This window comes from Mya arenaria, chromosome 2 (assembly GCF_026914265.1).
Source record: "Mya arenaria isolate MELC-2E11 chromosome 2, ASM2691426v1".
NCBI classification, from domain to species: Eukaryota; Metazoa; Mollusca; class Bivalvia; order Myida; family Myidae; genus Mya; species Mya arenaria.
Genome location: NC_069123.1, coordinates 45,858,683 through 45,872,653, shown reverse-complemented (window position 1 = coordinate 45,872,653; position 13,971 = coordinate 45,858,683). Strand labels below are relative to the sequence as shown.

The following is a 13,971-nucleotide window of genomic DNA, read 5'->3' as shown; positions in this document are numbered from 1 at the left end:
TGCACTATGCTCCAAAAACCTAAAAAGCTACTGTGCGCATATCCATGACAACCACGATTATCACAAATCTATACTCATTTATTTTCAGTACGCACAAAAGAGTTCCAGCAAAAAAATACATTTTTACTTTATATTGTTTAACTGAGGTGGGAGAAAAGGCATCTAGCATAGCCGCTCGGTAAACCTCGTTCCCGCAAAACACCCTACGCTCGGGTTGGGATGAACCTTTCTCCCACCTCAGATAAGTAGATCCAAAAACTTAACCATGCTAGAAGTTCTTATCTTGCCCACGGGCAAAGATAAAACAAGTACCCGTATGGAACTCCTTTTTTATTGTCATCACACAATTACCTCCATTGTTGAAGACTGTTGTCTGTAGCATTGTGGACACCTTGTCTTGAATACGCATGTACTTGTGATTTATAATAGGATTTGTTATGAATATACACATATATACATTAATTTAATTCCTCAACTTCAAACTTCAAACTTTATTCGTGATATGCAGGCCACCGGCCCATACACAACAATATATACATTATTACGAAAACATACAGTATATGCTAGTTATACATACAATAATACATAAAGTGTTATCCATTAATAAACATCAGTATTTATATATTCTATTACAAGTCATTTTGTATAAATTATTGATAATCTATTCAAATAGTCTATTCAAATATTGTTAAGTAGTCAAATCTCCGTTTAAATGCATAATACAAATACATAGCAAGATTTCGAATGGTTTCTTCATTTCTTGTGGACATTATTTGACAAAACTTAACATGAGAAGGGTTGCATGTAAAAGCAGGTGGAACGTACTCCTCACGAATATCATTATATAGAGGACAAATCAAAACAAAGTGAATTTCATTCTCTACCATACCTTCACAATAAAAACAATGTCTGAATTCTCTAGAAATATTATAGTATCGTCCTTGTTCCAATAACTGTTTGATTTCTTTATCGTGTACCTTAATTATAAAACAAGGCAAAATATGAATCCCGAATTAACAACAAGTTAGTTGGATATTCGCGAATAACCAACTGGCATTGTTTGAATAACCTAATGGCTGATGTACGCAAATGTGATTTAAAACATGTTTTATGATGGTAAAGTTGGGACGTAGTTAAAGGTTGGTAGTTGGAGATTCAAATATCCAACTCCGTACTAGTTTGTAGTTGTAAATTTGAATATTCACCTACTTGTTAATTGCCAGATAGGGATTCCGAACAATAACTTACATAGGAGTCAGAAGTTGTTGATATTTAGTTACTAGACCATTTCCAATTGGTTCTTGGCGAATATCCATCTCGCAACCAGTTTAGTGGTAGTTGGGGATTCAGATGTAATCTTGTAATATGGTTGAAAGGTAAACATGTGAAGAAATTATATACCATGTAATTATATATGAATTTTTATGAATGTACACACATGTATCTTCGTGAAAAACTTTGTTTTAAATCACTAGTCTTTCGTGTGTTTGCCAGTTGGTTATGCGCGAATGTCCAACTACCAAATACCAACCAGTTGATTTTTTGGCGTCTTAAGATTTGTCTTGTAAATGGTTTAAAGTGACACTATTATTGAAAATCAATATATACACATGTATAACAAACATACATTTTGACTGATAAACCTACTACTTACTAAAAAATGCATTTATGGAAAATATTAATAGCTGATAACAAGATTGTAACCGTGTATTTAATAGCTGAAAACGCGCAAAAAAAGATTGGTGAATGCTAAAAAATTACTGTGATCTACTATCGTTTCATAAGGTAGAAATAAAGTGTGTTATGCACATTTCTTTCAAACTAAACTCGGTATTCTTCATAAGAACCATTGTTTTCGACATTTATTCATCCTTTTTGGAATATTAAAACAATAGTGTAACGTGCGACGCGAAAGACGCAACAGATCCCTGCAGAGAAAAACATGCTCGACCTTGAATGGGTCCACTGTTCTTTATATAATTATGCCCCCACAAAGTGGCGGCATATAGGGTTGCCCTTGTCCGTACGTACGTCTGTCTGTCTGTACGTACGTACGTCCCGAAGATTGTTTCCGATCTAATTCTTGAAAACCGTTTGTCCAATCCTCACCAAACTTTAAACACATGTTTGTGACCATAATATCTTGATCAAGTTCGATAGTCATGGAAATCGCTTTAGTCATTTAGGAGTTACGGCCCTTTTTTGCCAAAAATACTTCAAAAATATATGTTTCCAATCTAATTCTTGAAAACTGTTTGTCCAATCCTCACCAAACTTTAAACACATGTTTGTGACCATAATATCTTGATCAAGTTCGATAGTCATGGAAATCGCTTTAGTCATTTAGGAGTTACGGCCCTTTTTTGCCAAGAATACTTCAAAAATATATGTTTCCAATCTAATTCTTGAAAAGTATGTGTCCAATGTGGATCCAACAAGTTTTTTCCTGCCTGAATGGCGCCATATAACCTATACAGTCTTGCGATGCCGTAAAACCCAACTCAACTCAACTTATCCTATATGTGCAGATTATCCTGAATAATCATTATGGCTTATTTTCTGTGACAAAAAATCGAAGTGGGGGCATCCGTGTCCTATGGACACATTTTTTATTATATATATTTGCTAATTTGCATATTACCAACCAAGTAAACATACGTACTATGAAAGTACTTCGGTCTATAACGGAATATTATACTTTGAACGCACATCCGCCGGACAGTTACATTATTATGAACGCACATCTGCCGCCTACAACGGACCGTTACAGTTGTACTATGAACGCACATCCGCCGCCTACAGCGGACTGTTACAGTTGTACTATGAACGCACATCTGCCGCCTACAGCGGACGGTTACAGTTGTACTATGAACGCACATCTGCCGCCTACAGCGGACTGTTACAGTTGTACTATGAACGCACATCCGCCGCCTACAGCGGACTGTTACAGTTGTACTATGAACGCACATCCGCCGCCTACAGCGGACTGTTACAGTTGTACTATGAACGCACATCCGCCGCCTACAGCGGACTGTTTCATTATTATGAACGCACATCCGCCGCCTACAGCGGACTGTTTCATTATTATGAACGCAAATCCGCCGCCTACAGCGGGCCGTAGTAGGAGTAGGAGTGCAACTTTAAAGTTACACATATTCAGAAAAACAACAACAACGATAATTATGTTTGTTTGTATTTACATTTTTGTATCTTCGTAATAAACACTGTTTTAAAACACTATTATCCGTACACTCGCCAGTCGGTTATTCAACCATTTCCAGTTGGTTACTCGCAAATATTCAAATACAAACCAGATGGTAGTTGGGATTTGTTTATGGTTGAACGGTAAACCTGTATAGCACGCAAATTGTATGCTTATGCATGCACACATATCCAAATTCGGATAATGCCTTGACCTCTAGTGAAAAGTTCATAACCTAAAGTGTCAACTCTAAATGGCCCTGGACTTAAAACAGCAACAAATAAACACGGTAAATAGAGCCGTACTGTGACAACATGGTAACAAACAAGGGATACACAACAGGGAATTATCATGACAAACATTTCATCAACTAGGTCTTAAAATACGTAACGCATAAACATTGATAGTTGTCATTTCTTAATAAAAGTAAAATTCAATTTAGTCACGGTTTATCAATTTGCATATATGTGATTTAAAACGTTTTCCGCCTATATGAAAAGAAACTCCAGCTGAAGAATTTTCAATCAAAATGCTCGCAGAATGCTGATTGGAGAGCATGAAAATACAGTGACAACCAACATAACGGCCAACGTCATAGAAGCAATCAGACGCTGCGCTCCGCCGGTAACGTCCTCCTCAACGCCCGTTAGGAAGGCGAGTTTCCGTGTGGGGCCGCCCGTGCCGTTCCGAATCTTAGGCGAATCCCGAGAACGATCGTAGTTCCGGTTCTCGGTATGGCGTCCAGGTTAGCTACGTACTCGAGGAGAGACATGTTGTTGGGCTGCAGGAGGTTGTGGCATAGACGGGCAAATTGGCGGGGTCTGTGGACGGAGTGTCCACTCCGATCACGTTCACCTGTGGAGCATTGGAAGCTCATGTACATGCATGACTGTTGCAATATGAAAAAAACACACAAATATCCTCAAAATAAATTGAGTAGTTGAATGTTCTATATTACACTTATATGCTTGACAATTCTTCAGTACCGGTTACCTGTCGCTCTGTTAAAAGCATATTGCAAGCTTTAATGTCGAACCCCGGAAAGTGGAAAAAACTCGGGTCTTGAATGTTGTCTAAACCAAATACCCGACGGGCATCGGGATACTTGAACTGCCAGCCAGAATTCATCATCACAAGAGCACCCACGGGTATTCGGCCGAACTCCTTCCGCTCTCAATTCCAGATATATGTGAAGTTAGCAATATGTAAGGCGCAGACCCTTCAGAGAAATCTGATATAGTTCAAACGTTTGCTTATTAAAATGGCATGGTAAAATAAAGGTTACAATGATTGATAACAGCTTTAATTATAAGCTTGCTTGTGCTATGTGAGATGTATACACGTATACACTTTTCCTTATTTTTCTACATATACTATTCTAAATATTTCCTATGCAAGCTAGGCTCTCACTATCCTGGTTAAGCCTAGGATTAACCACTACTCTAGGCGGACTTTGAACACATTCTTAACGACATCCGCGTGAATCGTGGTGAGTCTAACTTGATCCTGCTGAATCGGGAAAGCAAGTTTTGAACTTCCGTAGTGCTGTGTAGTGACGATTCACTACGATGTGTTCGAACCATTGCGCAATCTTAGTGCAGTGGTAACTTTCGTGAAAAATCCTACTGTCATCTGGTAGACATTTCCGTTCTTTCGTTGATAATTGTGGACACTCGTAGTCGATCGTGACGATTCAGTATAAATGGATGTTCTACGAATTAATACGATTTGCTAAGCGATTAATATATTCTGATGTATAGTTTAGCCATCGTGTTTGTATTGTTCTTGTTCGTATTCCTGTCATGGAACAATCGCCTATGTTCGTTTTATTCCTGTTCGTATTTCTGTCATCAAACAATCGCCAGTGTTCGTATTATTGCTGTTCGTATTTCTGTCATCAAACAATCGCCTGTGTTCGTATTATTCCTGTTCGTATTTTTGTCATAAAACACTCGCCTGTGTTCGTATTGTTACTGTTCGTATTTCTGTCATAAAACAATAGCCTGTGTTCGTATTATTCCTGTTCGTATTTCTGTCATAAAACAATCGCCAGTGGTCGTATTTTTGCTGTTCGTATTTCTGTCATAAAACAATAGCCTGTGTTCGTATTATTCCTGTTCGTATTTCTGTCAAAAAACACTCGCCAGTGTTCGTATTATTCCTGTTCGTATGTCTGTCATAAAACAATCTCCAGTGTACGTATTGTTCCTTTTCGTATTCCTGTCATGGAAAAAACGCCAGTGTACGTATTGTTCCTGTTCGTGCATATATTTATGCGTATAAATTCACATGTGTGCGCTTGTTTGTAAGAGTGTTGTGTTTATGTGCGCGCGTGTGTATAAATGTACACAGAAATGTTATTAATATGACCGTTCTATTTTTAGGCTGAAATCGTGCTGGTGAGAGCAAGGCTTAGAGCATTTTATTTAAAAAGATATATGAAATACAAAAACATGTAATACGATAATGACAGACGCTGGATGCTTTAGCATTTGAATATTAAATGTAATCCGACGCCAGCCCGTCGCATGTTATACATTTATATTAAGTAATATGTACCATGGGTTGCCAGCCAAGTTTTGATATTTATTTTACAAGTGTTATGGATCCCGGGTAGGACTGGAAACTATAGATACAAGTACATCAATCAAAATTGACCTTTATCCTCTCTTTCCTTTACAGGCTGCTTTTGTCCCAACACCATGGTTTATGTTGCTCATCACAGTATTTGGTTGTTCATGTACTTTGTTAGGTTATATGACTGTTGGGTTACAAACAGGTTGCCAACTTTAGGTTTCCCTAGCAGGGCACGGGTTTGTTTCCAACTCCTGCTAATCCGCAGGCAATCTCTGAGTTTAGAGGCAGCTTTTCCTATTTTGGTGAGGTGGGTATTTCAGAAATGTGCGATCTGTGATATTTATGACGCGATGATCAACAATGGACCTTGTCAAGTAAGTCTCGTCGAATATTGCTTGTTATCATTTCCAAACAAACTGGCTTCCCTCACACATCAAATCCAGCGTTCATCTATATTTTGGGGTCAAATTATTGATTAAGTCCGTTGCAAATTATTTTTGTAGAGAAATTGTGAATATGTTAACAGAAAACTTAGTTCTTTTAAAAACTTGCAAACCAACAAGCAGTTGAAGGTAAGATAATGAAAAGATATTTTAGAAAAGTTTAAAAATTATAAACTAGATAATGCTGTATGAAACATGAGCACATGCACTTAGACTTTTCATTTTCCCATGATATGAGACATAAGGATCTACCTTTGAGTTATATTACTCAGACGCACGTTAATTTAGTTTTAGGAGAAATACAAATTTACCCCAAAACGTACCATTTCTTTTGCAATTTTATAAATAATTATAGTACCGAGTATGTCCTGCACGGTGACGGCGTAGTCGGGGTTGGCGGCGGCCTTGTCCCACACATCGATAACGACGCCGGGGCCGTACAGATGCTCCGGTGGGATCTGCGTCAGGTCCTGACGGCCATTCGGGAAGTGCAGCGGCGCGTCAATGTGGGTACCCTGGTGCTCGAAAATCTCCATCCGCCGAAAATTTACCCTGTACCATTCCGTTGATAAAACGTATGATTATTATGTTATTCACGTAGTTCTAGATCATACATAATAAGCCTAAATCGAACAGCAGTCATTCTAGTACTTATATGCAGAAAAATGATTAAAACAAATTTAGATAAGAATAAATGCAAGCAGTTATAACTACTACATACTGGTTGAGAAGCAGTTTCCGACAGTTTTTAAACGTTTTTATTGAATTATTTATACGTGTTTAAATATCTACTGAAAGTGTTCACATTTTATATAACTACAGCTCAAGTTGCTATTGTCGATATATTTCTAACATGTGTGACGTCACATATAGTGTATCTAATAGGGGCGCAAAGAGGGTACTTACGTTGCTCTGATTAGCTTGTGATGAGAAGCAGTTTCCGACAATTTGAATGCGGGGCATATTTGAGGTGCCTGTTGTGTGTTTTTATTATCCGTTTATTTAATAAACTAAACATAATACTGTTATAAAAAAAAGTTTTTTACGTGTCTCGGAAAAAAAATCAGCTTTTGATTGCCTAGTTACCATATAGCTGAATTGCAGTACATTCTTTATGAAGATCTAAGGAAGGTACAAGAAAAAGCGATTTGTCGGAAACTGCTTTCCGTCGGAAACTGCTTCTCAACCAGTACCATGTGTCTGAGTCATTGGAGATATAGTCCGAGAACAGGTTGGTCATAGTGTAGAAGTTGATGTTTTCCAACCCGAAAGCACCGAGCGGGAATTTTGGCATGTTTTCGTCAACCACGTGCGTCAGGTCCACCACCCGTCGGCTCACCGCCACGTCGGATGCCACCATCAATGCCAGGCCAAGCAAGAACGTCATTATACGCGTATTACAATCTCATAAAAATCATATCGTGACGTTCACTTCATTTCATTACGTTATATTTACATTCACACTTCATTCCTAAACGATGGTTGTTGTTTATCAATTGCACTTTATTTCTGTATAAAGTGCAATGGCATTTCCCATCGATATCGCGTGCGTTTGTTCGATACTTCTGTCCTGTCATTGGGCGCAATAATACCAAGGGGCGGGGCATATTTACTACGGAACTATTTTTTTCAATGAAATCGTAGTAAAATATTTGCCATGCAAAACTGTAATCTGCAGTAAAGCAGTTAAAAAAAGATAAGCAACGATAATTTGATTGATTTTAATGTAGATGGTTTCATGATGGATGGAACAGTTGAAGAAACGTTGGTGTTTAAAAAGGCTGTTAAATGTCACGAAAATGCAAAAACAGTTAGTTCAAAATAACCTCTATGACGGGTGCTTGTATGACGTCATGAGTGATGTCATTGAAAAAGTTTTACATTAAGCTCGATTCGGGCCGCAACATAACTCGGCTGCTGCATTTTGTTTCGACGCCATTTTTTGCAGTGTTCATTCGTTTTGAAAGTGTTGTTTTTTTCGAAAATTGACTGGATTACTGGGATTATTTACACACAATACCTAGTCTAAAATATTAGACGTGTTATACGGGATTCTTCCAATCCCTAACGTCTAAACGGGAATGTGCAAAAAACGGGGGTGTTTTAAAAATATTGAATTTCTCTTAAGTGAAGTATTTTATGGTTGAAATTGATCATAAAGAGTTATTTTCATATTTTACCATGTAAGTGAAATGTTATTTTGCACTAAACAAGCATTTCATGCATTAAAACAAGTTGTTTACCTTTCCAACAAAACGAAAGTTGACTGACACTGACAACAATTATGCGAAGGGGGACAACTCGTTACAATCGTAAGAACTCGGCCTCCTCCGACAAAGCTTCGAGAAAGACCTCGTTATACAATCGTAACAACTCGGCCATGGCCGAAATGTTCCGAGCGATTTAAAACTGTGCCCTGAAGCCTTGCAGGTGCCCTTCATGTATATATCGTTATGTTTTGACAGAATGAAATGAAGAAAAGCCGTCAAACTCATAATTATAAGTTGGATATTTATTTTTTGTGTACGGAAATTATGTAAAATAACATTATCTGGTAATATTTCTTGTTTTTATGATATTATATCTATAGACGCTATATGCTTTAACCCGGAATCCTGATCGGAACAACTACCCACTTTTGATACTAAACAATTTGTACGTGAAGGATTTGCCATATCAAAAATCTAAAAAAATCCGTCAACGTACAATTATTTGGACTAACACAATACCTATTGGGTAATCAATTAATTACCTATTCAGTCTTACTTTAACCATTGTTTGTTTTGATAACTAATTTAAGCCTGAAAATTTGGTAAACATGTTCTTGATAAAATGAACAGCATCTTCAGCATCAGAGAAAACATATTTGAAATTTCTTTGTTCATTGCATACGACGTAATGGAATCATGTCCATATAAGTCGTATGTTCTGAATAAAATCGACAGAAATAACTACAGTTCGGAGGAGTTAGTCGTTTTAGACATAATTTAGTGCTTTTAATAGTCAAAACAATTGCAGAAAAAAACTATTTAGTAAACACATCAGCTTGCCAGGAAAAGACAACTCAGTAGAAAATATGTAAGTTATATGTGGTTTATTTCATGTTTTGGTATTTGTATGCAGCTACGTTATATATGCTAAAATATGTTTTTGTGCAAAAGTTAGCATCGTTGACCAACTTTCGGTCAAAAACCTGGTCGCTCAGCCTTCTTTGTTATGATGCGGGCCCTGATAGCTCATATGTAAAGCAAAAAAAACGGGCTTAAATTAACGGCACGTGAATTTACTGAATAATGCACGTTTTCTACCGATAACGCCCGGGTTTTTGCGTTTTAATACACCACGATAACGGACCGACAACACACATTTTAAGCAATAATACGTATTTATAATATTCTTGACCTTGAAAAGATAGAAAGTAATCATATAAATAAGGAACTATTTTATCTGTGCATTCATTGTGGTATAAAATTAGGTGGCGATAGCTGTTCTAATTTACCCACCATTGAGAACAACGAGAGAAAGAAAAAAGAGAAAATGCTCTTGAATAATCAATTTATTTTAGCAGAAATGTAGATTTAAATGAATGTAAATATAAGTATTAAATTCGGACTCCACCAATATTTTGAACTGCGCCATTGCATACCATACCCCAATAAAATGCAACATGTCTAATTTTAATCCTTAAATGTACGATCATCCACATAGCGTTACGTCGTGAAGCGTGTATTGGGGATCTGATTTTAATTAATGAGATTGACGCGTATTATAAACTATGTATTTTTGATAGTTTCATCAACAATTAAAAAGAAATCAACTACTGTGATTTAGCCACAGGCGATCGTCACAAAGCTTGGATATATGTTTGGCTCTTCAGTCATGGGATATTTTTTAAAAGATTATAGTATGAAGGGCCATATTTTAGTGTCCAAACTTTATGACGATCACCTGTGGATACAACGCCCCAACCTATCTAATAAGATTTCCTTATTTACCAAAAGCCGAATCCAACTCAACACACACATCAAATTTAATGTCTTTTAAACGGTTACTTTTTGCATAAATGCACACACATGCAAGAGACTGTCACCGAACGCTCTGTTGCACCGGGCTGTCACTCAAGGTCGATTCGCATGACCTTCGATGACGGTTAATTCAGTATATTGTCATTCGCAACCATTCTATTGTCATTTCCCATTTTACTTGTTAAAAGGCTCGAGTTAATAAAAGGCTTAGTAAACTAGTATTTCAAAAATACTTTTTAAGAAATATGTTTGAAATGGCTCATCACTTATAGTAATCGGAGAACTGACCGGTTAAACAAACAACTATCCCATATCTATTCTACTGTTAGTAATTCATTGGTCTAGAATCGCCAAAGCTAGGGTCATTTATAAATGCAGAGTGCTCATAAATAATCGAGTCTTTACAATATTTACGAGGCAGGATCTTTCTTGCAATCGAAGCAAGGTGATATTGTGATTCCACAAGGAGTTTTTACTGATGGAATAGTTCTTGCAAGAATTTATTATATTTTCATTGGCATTACAGTGGGTAATACGTTGTCACAGACTGGTGACATCCGCAGCACTTTATTTATATTTGGGCCACAAGAAAGAAAGTTGTGGCCACCACTTACTAACTTTTTTGACAATAATCCATTTTTTTTTTCGTATAGAAAAATATTTGTTTTTGCCATGGTAGCCACTGTTCACCTAAAAAGAATTATTCGCTAATGTTATTGACCCAACTTGATGTTCATTTATTTTCTTATATTTCTATGTTTTGTTAAGCATATATGTTTTCAAAATCCTTTTAAGTCTCTGTTTTAGAAAATAATTAAAAAAACTATTTCACTAGCAGCAAAAACTCTTTCATCTCATGCTTATAATAATTTTTCGAGTTGACTACACATGATAATGGAGTGACAATCAGGTCAAAAGTGGCGGATTTAAGAAGCTGACAAGCAATGTAATGTATCAAAATGTTCTGCAAGGTATTTTGTAATATTTACACCTCAACATCCATTCCTTAAATGAACTGCCTTTCGGCAATTGCGTTCATCAATCGATGAACGCAACATGTTCGGATATGTTCGGATCGCAATTCATCGCATAACAACATACATGAAAAATATTGATCTTGTTATTGTTTGTATTGTGTCAGCAGGTCCCGTAAAATATAAATCAACATTTTAGAAAGTGTTATTTTTTTTAAATATAAATGTATTGTTGCCATAAGTGTTTACATTTTACGTTTAAAAATTATTCCATGTGGTTGATCTTTCCCGCGTTATTGTGACGTCATTTGAAAAAAATGCTTCCGGTTACAGTCGGGTCGTACTATTTACAGAATGGGTAAGAAAGGGTTACTGAAAGGAAATGAAGTATTTTTTAAGAGAGAGAGAGAGAGAGAGAGAGAGAGAGAGAGAGAGAGAGAGAGAGAGAGAGAGAGAGAGAGAGAGAGAGAGTGAGAGAGAGAGAGAGGGGGGGGGGGGCACACAAACTTCTTTAAATCCCAGAAAATATACATTTTACTGACCGTTCCAAGGCGGTAGCTAACAATCCTTGATATACACCCATACTTTTATATAGTATATATGAAGCGTGTTGTTTGTGGAGTTTTGTGCTGTTGTTTCATGTTTCTGGTTTGTGAGTGTGTGTTTTTCTGTTCATTGGCGTTTACCCTGTGCATTTGAACAGGGTTAATGTTTAAACTTTCGACTGCTGGAGTTGTTTCTGTTGTTTTTCATATTATTTTAAATTAGGATTAATATTCACATGGATATGGTACTTTAAACTTACATACATCATTGGCAACTGTAATGTAAAGGTAATTGCCATTTTAAGGTCAGAGTTTGAAAACTATCCCACATTTTTTTTAAAAGCCAACTTTTATAGCATATTGCAAAGTGGTCATAACGTTGCTATTGCTGTAAGAGTCTTATGGAAAATTGTGCAATTGTCGATTAAAGGCATACCTAAATATATGGCAGATATCTTTTTCATACTGTTCTTCATGTTAACATAAATAACTGACTAAGGTCAAGATCAATACAATTAAGGCAAACAACTTAGTTTTGTTTTTGTTTATTTGCTTACACAACAGTCTGTATAAACTGGCAAATTATAAAAATCTCTATATCTTTCTATATTCAGTTACTTTTCTATGAAATGTTTTTTAAGATTTTTTGAAATTAACTCAAGTGTTATTCAAATGAATGAAGAATGAAATAAACGTGAATACGTGCAGTTTGTTTTTCTCACAGTTTGAAATTTCTGTTTTTAAAAGACATACTTCCTTACCTTCACTAAATTACTGCAACATAATATCGCTCAGCCTAAATAAGAGTTGTATTAAATACAGAAATTGATATATTACGTTAGTAATATAAGCTTTAATGTAAGCATAAGTAATGTTCTTTGCAACAGATACTTTTTGCACTTTATCAAATAAAGTTTTTCAAAATTGTAAAACATATGTATGGAAAGGTTAAAACTTGTGTTCGAGTTAATGGACAATGTTTTAATTACTTTCTATGTTGAAATGGGGTCACCTTATCTCCCTTATTATTTACATTTATTTTGCATGATTATTTTCAAAACAGTTAATAGAACGGTTATAAAAAAAAATGATGATGATCAGAGATTAAATGATTTCATAAAAAATGTGTTCTTCTGTATGTTGATGGTACAATTATTATCTCAGAAAGTACTCAAGAGTAACAGAATGTTGTGTACGTATATGAAAAACACTAAGGCCTGGTTAATAATATGGGGAAAACCCCTAATCTGATTAAGGCCAAGAGCTAATTACTTCAAGATAGCAGTAATGCAAACAAAAGTTACATCACATGGACTAGCGAGATGTTTCATTCAGGCACGCAAGAGATATTGTATTCTCCGAGCGGTGGTAGTAATGTAGGTCATTGGCCATATCATGCAGTTAACTATTTACGCTCACGAAGGGGTCTGTGATAAGGCGTGGGCCTAAATATTCTGGAGTTCTTGAAAAAACTAAACAATGGTTGTTTATTACTTCATTGGAACTATCAAGCTTATACGTAAGCCTGATTTAATAGTTGGCTCTATTTTGCAATTTATGCAGCAACAAGTACACTGGACTGTGCATAAATAGTTTTATAATGTAAAAGTTGCCCGCCAAATTGTATGGTTTGTGGGAAACCCCGTGTTAGATCATTGCAAATAGATATCGATACACAAAAGATCTGTCATTGGTCAACTCTAATAGTCCCGACTTGTACAAGACTTCCTGTGTCTGTGTGTCATGTGATGCTTAGTAGAGATATTTATGACAATTGAATTAAACACAAAGACCTCATATGGACGAAACACATCAGATATATGTATTTGTTAAATGGGGTATGATTTATATTTTGGAAAGTCATGCATTTCCAAATACTCTATGGCTTAAAAGGTCTGTCCAAATGATGTTATATGATTTAATTATAAATGAGTGGTATTCTACTTTAAATACGTCGAGAAAAAGTTGTTGTTATTATAGATTGTTTATAAAACGCTTTGAAGGGTATCTAGTTATAAAACTCATGTTATTTCTTTAAAATATTCAACAAAGGTCAGAACTAGTTCAAATCTAGATAAAATCGACTACCAATTGAAGTTAGCAGATGGTAAAATGAAGAGTTAAATGAAGGAAAATGTGAACTGTATGGAAGGGATTATCCGCCCGTTAATGCATCCTGCTTCTTGACATTTCTCTTTTTAAATT

General features: G+C 36.0%; 1 pseudogene; it reads right to left on the bottom strand.

The window, feature by feature from the left end:
* Window positions 1–3,179: 3,179 nt before the first annotated feature.
* On the bottom strand, window positions 3,180–7,609 carry LOC128215211 (isatin hydrolase-like; annotated as a pseudogene).
* Between the last annotated feature and the right edge of the window lie 6,362 nt (window positions 7,610–13,971).